The 12,989-nt window shown below is 42.4% G+C and overlaps 1 protein-coding gene and 1 pseudogene across 2 annotated transcripts in view; both read right to left on the bottom strand.

The window, feature by feature from the left end:
* Window positions 1-361, bottom strand: part of ZNF182 (zinc finger protein 182) — a 44,167-nt gene extending 43,806 nt beyond the window's left edge. The window contains exon 1 of one of the 2 annotated variants that reach the window (XM_087427784.1): window positions 162-361. The gene's annotated coding sequence lies outside the window, so the exon portion shown is untranslated. The remainder of the gene's footprint in view (window positions 1-161) is intronic. The other variant, XM_014791014.2, reaches the window with a different exon arrangement.
* Window positions 362-3,152: 2,791 nt separating this feature from the next.
* On the bottom strand, window positions 3,153-3,307 carry LOC106802588 (large ribosomal subunit protein eL39-like; annotated as a pseudogene).
* Window positions 3,308-12,989: the final 9,682 nt, after the last annotated feature.

The raw sequence follows: 12,989 nt of genomic DNA, 5'->3' as shown, positions 1-12,989 counted from the left end.
CCTCACTTACCCTACAGACTCCATCACTCATCCCACAGGCCCCCGTCACTCACCCCACAACCCTGGTCACTGACTCCACAGACCCCATCACTCAGCTTACAGGCTCCCCGTCACGTAGAGGCTCTCAGTAATCATCTGAGAGCCCCCCTCCAAGTACTCACTCAGTAAATTCGCGTCTTTACAAAGCCCACACTCGCCGGTATCACTCCGCCCGCAGATCACCAGCCCTGTCTCACTGCCGCTCTGAGTGAACTCTCTGCCCTTCTTTATCCCCTGCTTTGACGTTAAGTCTTGAATTCTTATTCTGGCGAGGTCGGCCTGGTGTTTCTAAAATCAGTCACAACTTCCTCCGACAACGACTTTCTTGGTCCTTCACAGCATCGGTACAGTCAGTCACTATTTCTGCTCATGCGCAGTTGCCCTTTCTGAAGCCAAAGGTGCTAGTAGCCAGTAGCATCGGTGCTAGTAGTGTTATTCCGTAACCTCAGTGACCGTAATTGGCTGGCCAGAAAAATGTCTGCGCCTCTAAAGTGGATTGTCAAGGGAGCAGACATCTTTACAGAGGTTTCCGTTCCGTACAGCGGAGAAAGGTGCCTCTTAAAGTTTAGAAGAGATGGGATTTCAGGAGGAATTTGAAAACTCGCAATAAGAGTGGGGCCCTTTGTGCAAAGGCTAGTGATGGGCGAGTTATGCGCGTGTTTGATGGGTTTGATAGAAACTGGTATGTACAAATTTAGTGCTGAGGACCACAGCACCCCGCCCCGGGGGGAAGATACCACTGCGGAGATGCGGAAAGGAGGACGAGAATAGTAAAGTTCTCCTTAGGAACTACTAACGGGAAGAAGAGAGACAAAGCCGGGAATGATACATTCCTCTACAGATCAGTACCACTGGGGATACGGGCAGAAAGTGTGGGGGTGGTAGTCCTCTCAAGGAGATAAGATTAGGGAGATGCGGAAAAGCCGGGGGTAGTAGAGTCCTTTTGATAGCTACTATTGGGCTAGCCGTGGTGAAGGCCCGGGTTGGTACAGTCCTCTGTGGGAGACACCACTGGTGCAGATGGGGGGAAGGCCGGGGGGCGGTACGATTCTGTCCTCAGAGAACGAGAGGTGTGAAGAAAGTGACAGCGGTAAATATAAGTGCAGGGAAAGTCGGAGACAGAAGCCCAGGGGAGATTTGGAAGAGGTGGATTCCTAGTCAGAGACTAGGTGAGAATCCAGACCTGAAGGTGACCCCCCCCAGGGCCCCATTCCGTCCTCCTCCCAGGAACCTGCCCCAGAAAGACGTGGGATAGCAGAGATGCCAAGGTCAGAGTCCTGTGGGGCGGGGCTCCAGGCCAGATTGAGGTCTGGAGGAAGGTAGAGGGGACAGAAAGTGCTCAGGTTCTGGACCTTAAACACTGTACCCTGTTAATCACACTGTACCACTTAGTCATGTGAAAGGCAAAATGCACCGCACAATTAAGGAGATGAGTTTTTCAGGCTATTGCAATAAGGAAAACTTTTGTTAATGAGGAACATCTCAAAGGCAAGAGGACCTGGGGTTTATAGAGGCAGGTAAAAATGGAGTCATCAGGAAGGATGGAGACAGGTGTTATCTCAGAATATGAAAAAGCATTGGGGACTGCTATGGACTGAATTGTGTCCCCCTCAAATTCATTATGTTGAAGCCAAATAATCCCCAACGTGATTTATTTAGAGATGGAGCCTTTGGGAGTTAATTAGGGTTAGATGAGTTCATAAGGGTGAGGCCCAGGTCAGATGGGATTAGCGCCCTTATAAGAAGAGACACTGGAGAGCTTGCTTGCTCTCTGAGCACAAAGAAGAGGTCATGTGAGGACACAATGAGAAGGCAGCTCTCTGCAAGCCAGGAAGAGAGCTCTCCCTGAGAACCAAATCAGCTGGCGCCTTGCTCTTGGACTTCCCAGCCTCCAGAAACGTGAGAAATAAATTTCTGTTGTTTAAGCCACCCAGCGTATGGTTTTTTGTTTTGCAGCCCAAGCTGATTAATATAGGGACCTTTGCAGTTATCCCTTTCCTGGAACACAAAAGAGTTGGGGGATTTTTTCACCATCACTGCTTTCCAGATGCACAGGACTCCCTCAGACATAGAGTCTGACACTGCCAGTCACCTCCATTCCAGCTCACTCTGCCCCTCATGGCTCCCATTCCTTCCTACTCTACCAATCATTCAAATCTATTCCCTCCCACTGTGCCCCAGATTTCCCCCCATTCAATCACACTGTTTACTCACCATTCACTCGGCTTCATGGCCACCATTCACACATACTGTACCCCATTTAAGACATTTTTTCAAACAAAAAGTCTCACATATTTATTACTGAATCAGCCTGCTAGTGCAGAAGCATAGAAACAAAAAGAAAGATAATTTTCCCAAAAAAGCATGTCCAACTGTCCAGATTATAGTGATGTTTTTGAAACCAGCAAACAGCCATTGATGATCAAGTATCTAGGAACTAAAGTTTTCTTTCCTTTTGCAATTCCTGATTGTAGCTTTTAGTTGTTCCCCTGCCCATTGTTAACTGTGCTGTGTAGGCAATATGCTATCTGACTCCCACTAGGTTCCTATAGATAACATCTCCTTGAAACCTGGGTCACCATGGTAAGGGATGTTTGAGCTGTTTTTCAGGAATTAGAGCCCCTTGTCCACTTCAGGCCTGTTGAGACCACCAACCTGTCAACTGGGCCTGCGCAAATGTCCAATAAGTGACCTTTTGACATCAAGAGGCTAAAAACTCCACCGTCGCATCATGCCAACGCCGCCATTTTGTGAACGTGTCCTATGAAGAGGCATGAAGTCTGACTACGCTTGCGCAGATCATCAGTTACTTCACCTCTCCTCACCTCCAATCATCTATCTCCACATTTCAGACCACCTTGCCCCCTACCCCATAAATAGCCCTGAGTCCCTATTTTCAGGGAGGCGGATTTGAGACTTGTTCTCCCATTTTCCCCACTTGGCTGCCTTGTGATCAAACCCTCTCTCTGCTGCAATCTCGTCGTCTCAGTGATTGGCTTTCTGGGCAGTGGGCAAAAACGAACCTGGTGTGGTAACATTTTCAGCTTGATATGGTAAGATGCTAGTGACCTTGATACAGCATAAATGTGTGTGCCATCTCATGTGTGATTTTTTTATAGACCCAGCATGGTTCTTCTCCAGTGTCTCCTCTTGGAGTTGTACCTGAGTTTATTAGGAGTTTCCATCTGAATCCAATGGGGAATGGGACGATTCGGCTTTTGTTTCTGGCCAGGAATCACTTAATCCTGAAAGTCTTGTGAGAATACATGGAGAGGAACAGAATCAACTGCACACACAACTATGGCGGAGAGAGGGAGAGAGAGTTAACACCTTTTTTATTGTGGTAAAATACACATAACATGAAATTTACTATTTTAACCATTTTAAAGTATACAATTCAGTGTCATTTAGTATATTCACAATGCTGTGCAACCATTACCACTATCTAGTTCCAGACCATCTACATTACCCCAAAAGGAAACCCTGTACCCATTGAGCAGTGATTCTCCATTCCCCCCTGCCCCCAGCCCCTAGCTACCACTAATCTGCTTTCTGTCTCTATGGATTTGCCTATTCTGGATATTTTATATAAATAGAATTATACACTACGTGGTCTTTTGTGTCTTTTCCTTCACTTAGCGTAATGTCTTCAAGATTCATCCATGTGATAGCATGTATCAGTATTCATCCCTTTTTATGGCCAAATAATACTCTGTTGTGGGGATATACCACATTTGGTTTATCCATTCATCAGTTGATAGACATTTGGGTTGTTTCCACCTTTTGGCTATTGTGAATAGTGCTGCTATGAATATTTGTGTACAAATTTTTGTTTGAACACCTGTTTTCAATTTTATTGGGTATATACCTAGGAGTGGAGTTGCTGGGCCATATGGTATTTCTATGTTTAACTTTTTGAGGAACCACCAAACTGTTTTCCCCTGTGACTGCACTATTTTACATTCCCACCAGCAATGTAGGAGGGTTCCAATTTCCCCCCATCCTCCCCAACACTTGTTTTTATTCTAGTCATCCTAGTATGTGTGAAGTGGTATCTCATTGTGGTTTTGATTTGCATTTCCCTGATGACTAATGATGGTGAGAATCTTTTCATGTGCTTATTCACCTTGCGTATATCTTCTTTGGAGAAATGTCTTTTCAAATCTCTTGCCCATTTTTTCAAGTGGATTTTTGTCTTTTTGTTGTTGAGTGGTAAGAGTTCTTTATGTATTCTGGATGCCAAACCCTTATCAGATATATGATTAGCAAATACTTTCTCCCATTCTCTAGGTTGTCTTTTCACTCTCCTGGTAATGTCCTTTGATGCACAAAAGTTTTCAATTTTGATGAAGTCCAATTTATTTATTTTTCCTGATAATGTACTGTGATGCACAAAAGTTTTAAATTTTGATGAAGTCCAATTTATTTATTTTTTCTTTGGTCGCTTATGATTTTGGTGTCATATCTCAGAAACCATTGCCAAATGCAAGGTCATGAAGATTTACCCCTATGTTTTCTTCTAAGAATTTTTAATTATTTATTTATTTATTTTCGCCCCAAAGCCCCAGTAGATAGTTGTATGGCATAGTTGCACATCCTTCTAGTTGCTGTATGTGGAACGCGGCCCCAGCATGGCCGGAGAAGTGGTGCGTCGGTGCGCGCCCGGGATCCGAACCCAGGCCACCAGCAGCGGAGTGCGTGCACTTAACCGCTAAGCCACGGGGCCGGCCCTCTTCTAAGAATTTTTTAGTTTTAGTTCTTATATTTAGGTCTTTGATACATTTTGAGTTAATTTTTGTACGTGGTGTCAGGTCAAGATCCAACTTCCTTTTTTTGTATGTGGATATCCAGTTGTCTCAGCACATTGTTGAAGAGATTGTTCTTTCCTCCACTGAATCGTCTTGGCACCCTTGTTGAAAACCAATTGACCATAGATGTATGGGTTTATTTCTGGACTTTTGATTCTTTTCCATTGATCTACATGTCTTTCCTTGTGCCAGTATCACACTGTTTTGATTACTGTGGCTTTGTATTAATATTTGAAATCAGGAAGTGTGAATTCTCCAATTCTGTTCTTCTTTTTCAAGATTGTTTTGGCTATTTGGGGCCCCTTGAAATTCCATATAAATTTTAGGACCTGCTTTTCCATTTCTGCAGATAGAGTCTGGTGAAATCACACTGATCCTGTTGAGACTTGATTGGGCTTTGTTGAGGCTGGTCTATTCCAGTCATGCCCTCACTCATAGGACATAACCCTTACTCCTAAATTGTAGCCCTTACTCCTAGGGCATGGCTCTTCTGGGTCTCAGCTGAAAGCCTAGAGTGCTTGCCAGGGTCTTTACCTTAGTGGGGCTTGAACTCCATCCTTTGCCCCTCCAGCACCAAACAGCTGCAAAATCTCCGCTCATCTCTTTATTCTCCTAGCTGCAGTTTTCTGTTAGTCATGCCCTGCACACATAGAGCTTCAAGTCAGACAAAGGGGTATTTGTACACAGGTATTTTGGCTCCTTCTCTACGGTACCTTCCTCTCTGGGATCTTTGCCTCTTAATCCCAACTACTTTGGCAAGCTAGTCACTTTTTGATTGGTCTCTATTCCCTCTTATTGTCTTGCATTGCCATTTGGAAAATGCCTTCAGGGAAAATGCCAGGGTAAAAGTAGAACTCCATGTGCTTCCCTTCTCTCAAGAATTGTGGCTCCTCAAGTCCTGCATGTATTAGTTGGTTTCCAGTGCCTTCAGACAAGTTTTATATGTATTTATCCAGCCTTTATAGTTGTTTTAGCAAGAGACTCCAGTATGAACTACTCCATTATGGCCAAAATTAAAAGATCCCTCACACTTTACTTTAACCTCTACTTTTAGATCTTGGTTTTCTTTTCATTCATTTATGTAATATTGGTTTATAATGTTGTATAAATTTCAGGTGTTCATCATTATGTTTCCACTTCTGTATAGACTACATCGTGTTCACCACCAAAAGTCTATTTGCCATCTGTCACCGTACAAATGTCCCCCTTTATCCCTTTCGCCCTCCCCTCACCCTTCTTTCTTTCCGGTAACTACTAATCTATTCTCTGTATCTATGTGTTTGTTTGTTGTTGTTATTGTTTTATCTTCCACATATGAGTGAAATCATACAGTATTTGTCTTTCTCCATCTGACTTATTTCACTTAGCATAATACTCTCAAGGTCCATCCATGTTGTCACAAATGGCAAGCTTTCATCATTTTTATGGCAGTTTTATCATCCTTTTTATGGTCATTTTATGGTAGAATTCCATTGTATATATATGTATACCACATCTTCTTTATCCATTCATCCGTCGATGGGCATTTAGGTTGTTTCCAAGTCTTGGCTCTTGTGAATAATGCTACAATGAACATAAAGGTGCAAATATCTTTTCGAATTAGTGTTTTCATGTTCGTTGGATAAATACTCAGAAGTGGAATAGCTGGATCATACAATATTTCTATTTTTAATTTTTTGAGGAATCTCCATACTGTTTTCCATAGTGGCTGTACTAGATCTTGGTTTTCATATCTCTGAATTCTATTGAATGTGAAAATGTTTACAGTGATCAGCCTGACAAACAAAGCCTTACATAGTCAAGATTCATCCATGCATCTAAGCTTGCATTACACAAGTCCCCAACAAATGTCAGGTTTCACCTATTCAAGGGCACACATTTTTATTCACACTTTAATATCTGTGAAATCAGATTGTCTTACTATTGCTGGCAAGAAATGATTCCTTTAGCAGAGGAGATTGTTTTTTCCTTGAGGTACCTAAAATAATGTAGCATCTTACAATTGATGGTAGCTTAAATTAAGTGAAATAAAGTAGCTTGTGTTCCAGTGTGGCCAGAATATTAGTTCTCCCCTACAAATAATGCCTTGTTCATAACTAATTACAACCTTTGTTTGTATACATTCGCTCCCTCAGTTTGTTCTTCATCTTTTGCTCTGTTAATAACTTCCTGACATCATTTAGGGAGTAGCTACTAATCAAAACTTTCAAAAAAGGCCTTCTCCAATCTCTCCATGCCACCTTAACCTCTATTTTTCAGGAACTTCTAAAGCAAATACTATATTTATCATTTATTTTGACACTTAAAAGTTGGGGCATTACACTGCAATAGAAAAGTTACATAGTCAAATGTTGACTTTTTAAATTATTTCACACAGTTTTCACACTGTATAAATCAGCAGTCCAAAATAAAAACTAAATTAAATCTCTCTGGAAGAAACTAGGTTTCTGTTAACTCTTCCACCATCAGGGTCCTTCTGATTTCACCTTGAACCAGGACTACTGTTACGTTTTCCACATCAATATCTCACTGGTAGAGATCTTGAATCCTGGAACTTTCCTAACTGTTCCACCATCAGCGCTTCTCTGGTCTGAACTACAGCTTCAGCCTCTTTCAGTTATTCTACTGTCAGTGCTCATCTGGTTCAAATTCAGCCTGGGTGTATGTTAACTCATCCATAATCATTGCCCCTGTGGTCTTAAAATCAAACCTGAGCTTTATTAATTATTGCATCGTCGATGCCTTTCTGAACCATCAATGGACTCTGGCTTGTCCTTGTCCTCTGTTAACTATTCCACCATTAAAACTCCTCCAATATGAGATTTCAGTTATCTATTGCTGTGTAACAAATGACCACAAAATTTAACGACTTAAAGCAACAACCATTCATTATTTTTAAGGATTCTGAGGGTTAAATGGGTGATTCCTCTGCTGTTCTCACCTGGGCTCACAACATGCGGCTGCAGTCAGCTGAAAGGTCCAAGATGGCCTCTCTCACATGTCTGGGGCCTCACCTGGGATGACTGTAATGGCTAGGATGGCTGGGCCTCTCCTCTCCACTTGGATTTCCATCCTGAATTTCTTTACATGATAGAGGAAGAGTTCTATGAGGGTGAAAGCAGAAGCTGCAAATCTCATGCTCTTGAGATTTGGGCCATAACTGGCATAGCACATCACTTCTGCCACATTTTACTCGTCAAAGTAAGTCACAAGGCCAGCCCAATGTAAGAATGAGACAAACTGCAAAGGATTGTGGCCATTTTTTACTACAAATGTGACAGAGAAACAAGGCCCCTGCTAACTTTTCCAGTATCAATGCCCATCTGATCTAGATCTCAAATCAAATTAGCTGTCAATTCTTCCACCATCAATGCTTCTCCGTTTCTCAGACTCATGAATCTGTTGACTATTCCACCATCAATATCCCTCAGGTCTAAACTGTATCTTTGGTATTGTTAATATTCCCCCCATAACTACCCCTCTAAACTATGCAAAGAACTCAGGCCTCTCTTAACACTTCTACTATTAATGCTCCTCTTGCCTGAGCATCGAACATAGGTCTCATATAACCATTTCACAATCAATTACTCTCTGCTATGGATCGCAAAACTGTGACTTTGTTAATTATTTCATAATCAAAGTGTGGATCTCAAATTATGAGTCTACTTCTCCATCACCAATATTGATCAAGTGTCTTCTTGAATCTGTTCTGGCTTCTGTTAATTCTGTCAGAGACTTTGGATTACAGGGGCAGGAAGATTGTGAGTGACAGGCAAAGACTGGCCTTGGCAGACCTCGGAGGAGCCAATGAGGCTGGAAGGATATTAACACGGAGTACTATGAGTGACAGGCTGGGGTGAACTATACCCATTTGAGGGGCCAATGGGAGGCCTGGGCAGTGACAACACCAAGGTGAAAGTGACAGGCAGGGACAGACACTAGGCAGACATGGAAGGCCTGGGGGACAGTGATCCTGGGGCTGTAAGTGACAAGCGGGAGTTGACCCTGCCCCATTGAAGGGCCAATAGGAGGCCCAGAAGGCAATGAGAATGGTGACACTACAGCTGTGAATGACAGGCTGGAGTGGGCCCTGTCACAATGAAAAGCCAATAGGAGGCCTGGAAAGTGGTAATGCTGGTGCTGTGAGTGACAGGTAAAGGCTGGCTCTACCAGCATTGAAGAGTCAATGGTAGGTCTGGAGGGTAGCAGTGCTAGGGTTATGAGGGTCAGGTGAGGTGGGCCCTGCCAGCACTGAAGAACCAATGGAAATTCTGGAAGATGTGGACACAAGGGCTGTGAGTGACAGGCAGAGGCAGGCCTTATCCCATTGAAGACCCAATGGGAGGCTGCAGGGGAGGTGACACTGGGTCTAAGGGCCAATAAGAGACATGGAGGGTGGTGATGCTGGGCCTGTGAGTGATAGGCCAGGTCAAGTTCTGCTAGCATTGAAGACTCTATGGAAATAGTAATGCTAGGACTATGAGTGACAGACTGGGGGCAGGCCCTGCCTCCATTGAAGGACAAAGGGAAAGCCTAGAGGGCAGTGACTCTTGGATTGTGTGTTATGGGCAGGGGCAGCCCTTGCCAATAGGAAGGCAGAGTGAGGCAGTGACTCTGGGACTGTGAGCAACAGGTTGGAGAAGTGGTACCAGCATTGACGCCAATAGGAGGGCTGCAGATGGTAATGTTTAGACCATGAGTGACAAGTGGGGGTAGGCCCTGCCACATTGAAGAACTACCATCAAAATCCCTTTGCTTTAGCCATGAATCTGGACTTCTATAAACTATCCCACCATCATCTGTTTTGTGTTCCTGACCACAAACCTAAGACCCCCTTATCTATTTCACTGCTAATGGATCTGACATCCCAGCTGTGCCTCAGTTAACACTTCCACCATCAACACCTTTCTGGTCTAACCTTGAACCTAGGTTTTTGTTACATATTATGCTATTAACAGCTTTCAGGTCCGATATCAATTCCAGCCCTTTATGAACTATTCCATCATAAAAGCTCTTTTAGTATAAATCTTGAATCCAGACTGCTATTAAAATACCACCATCAATGCACCTCTGCTCTAACCTTGTATCTGGCCCTGTGTTAACTATCTCAACATCAATCTCACTTTGTTCAGAATACCAAATCCCAAGCATCAAACAACTCTTCCATCATTAGTGTCCCTCTACCTTGACTTCCAATTCAGGTCTCTGTTAACTCATCTACCATAAATTTCCTTCTTTTTTAGATCTTGTCCTTGGTTCTATTACCTCGTCCCTGATCAATTCCTCTCTGTTCTATAATGAGAATAATGCGTCCATCAAGTCTTCTAATATCTCTGATACTCTAGACTGACCTCAAAGTTAGCCTCTCTAAACTACTCAACCTAGACCTTGAAACTATCCCCATTAACTCTTCAACAATTAGTGCAATACAAAACAATCAATACCCTTGGGTCTAGGCCTCAAATCCTGGGCCTCTGTCAGTTCTTCCCTCATCAATGCCTCTCTGCTCTGAAATCGAGAAAGAAGGTCAGCTTCTCCACTGTGAATATCCATGTGCTGTGACCTTGAAGCCAGGCTACTTTAAACTACCACCACTAACGCCCCTTGAGTTTGACATGAAGGTGAACCTCTGTTAACTATTCCTCCATCAGTGTCCCTCTGTGTCTCTCTGGCTATAACTGCAAACTCAGAGCCTCTGTTACCTCTTCCAACATGAATGCCCCTCTAGACTGACCTGAAACTCAAATACTTGTTAAATATTGCACTATCAATGTCTCTGTGGTCTGACCTTAATCCCAGGCCTCTGTTAATTCCTCCACCACAAATTATCTTCTGGTCTAGATCTCAAATTTCAGGCCTCTGATTTATCTTTCTCTATCAGTTTTCTTCTGGTCTGACTTTAAACTTCACTCTGTGAATTCTTTCAACATCAGTGTCCTTTTGTTCTAGATCTAAAATCATGAGCCTCTGTTACCAATTCCATTATCAGTGCTCTTCTCAAACCAGGGCCTAAATTAATGATTTTACCTTCAAATTATCTCTGGACTGATATTGAACTTGGATACCTGTTACCTGTTCCACCATCAGTGCTCCTCCTCTGACCTGTAAACCATGTGTCTGTTAACTATTCTTCCATTAATGCCCTTCTAGTCTAACCTTGAATCTGAGTTATTGTTAAATATTTTAATATCCAGCCTTTCAGGTCTGAACTTGAACCCAAGCCTCTAAGGTTTTTTTCCAGCTTTATTGAGGTATAACTGTTAACAATTTCACCTCACTCCGGTGGGACTCCGAATGTTGGGACCAGTGGGCCGGGTAACATAACTGACAAATAAAAATTGTATATATTTAAGGTATACACATGATGATCTGCTATATATATAAATTGTGAATGAGCACCACAATTAAGTTAATTAACACATCCATCACCTCACATAGTTACCTTTTTTGTTGTTGTTGTGATGAGAACACTTAAGATCTACTCTCTTAGCAAATTTCAAGTATACAATACAGTATTATTAACAATAGTAACCATACTGTAAATTAGATCCCCAGAACTTATTCATCTTATAATTGAAAGTCTGAACCCTTTGACCAACATCTCCCCATTTCCCCCAACCCTCAGCACCTGGCAACCACCATTCTACTCTCTGTTTCTATGAGTTCAACTTTTTTAGATTCTACATATAAGTGATACCACACAGTATTTGTCTTTCTCTGTCTGGTTTATTTCATTTAGCATAATGTCTTCCAGGTTCATCCATGTTGTTGCAAGTGGCAAGATTTCCGTCTTTTATGGCTATATAATATTCCATTGTGTATATATGGACGGTCCCCAACTTATGATGGTTCAACTTACGATTTTTTTATTTTACAATGGTGCAAAAGCGATACACATTCAGTAGAAACCATATTTTAAATTTTGATCTTCTCCTGGGCTAACAATATGTGGTATGATACTCTCTTGTGATGCTATGCAGTGGCACAGAGCCACAGCTCCCAGTCAGCCATGTCATCACGAGGATGAACAACCGATACACTTACAACCATTTTGTACCCATACGACCATTCTATTTTTCACTTTCAGTAGAGTATTCAATAAATTACATGAGATATTCAATACTTTATTATAAAATAGGCTTTGTATTAGATGATTTTTCCAAACTGTAGGCTAATGTAAGTGTTCTGAGCACATTTAGGGTAAGCTAGGCTCAGCTATGATTTTTGGTAGGTTAGGTATACTAAATGCATTTTCTACTTATGCTATTTTCAACTTACAATGGGTTTATTGGGACCCCACTGTAAGTTGAGGAAGATATATATACCACATTTTCTTTGTCCATTCATCCATCCACAGGCACTTAGGTTGTTTCCATACCTTGGCTATTGTGAATAATGCTGCAGTACACATGGGAGTGCAGATAGCTCTTTGAGACTCTGATTTCGTTGTCTTCGGATATATACCCAGAAGTGGGATCACTGGGTCAATTTTTAATTTTTTGAGGAAACTCCATACTCTTTCTCATAATGGCTATACCAGTTCACGTTCCCACTGTGGGAGATCAAGATTTGGCCACCCTGAAATCTATCTCTTTACCTTGGTTGTTTTCTCTAGGGACATTTGACCTCCCCCACTAACTGCCTAAAGAATTTGACATGGTGGCTCCTTCCTGGAACAGATCTATCATGATGGCTGTAAAGATAACGTAGGGTAAATGTTACAATAGGAAAGGCACCAACAAGTCCCTCTTATCAGAAGTTCTGTCTCTCTGGCCACATTCTCTGGATGACCCTGCGGAGAGTTGCCAGACAATCATTTACATTTATAAGGGAAATCTCCATTTGTAAAGGTATCTCCCTCTCTGTTTGGAGAAGAGAGGGGGATGAGCTCATTTCTAGTGACTTATCAATGTGGAAGGTGAGGCCTTGAGCTACATAATAAACCTTACTCTTGTTTACTGTGCTTTAGTGGTAATCTCCTGTAACTGACTCCCCCCACCCCCAAAATCCTCCTTTGTCATTGGCTGAAAATGGTATTTAAGATGAGAATTTCTACTATTGTGTTGAGAAACGCAGTGTCCCTGCTTTCTCCCATGTATACATGTTATTAAACTTGGTATTATTTTCTCCTGCTAACCTGTC

Source organism: Ceratotherium simum, chromosome X, assembly GCF_057802395.1.
Source record: "Ceratotherium simum simum isolate JZ-2026a chromosome X, ASM5780239v1, whole genome shotgun sequence".
Classification (NCBI taxonomy): domain Eukaryota; kingdom Metazoa; phylum Chordata; class Mammalia; order Perissodactyla; family Rhinocerotidae; genus Ceratotherium; species Ceratotherium simum.
This window is presented reverse-complemented; position numbering and strand designations above follow the sequence as displayed.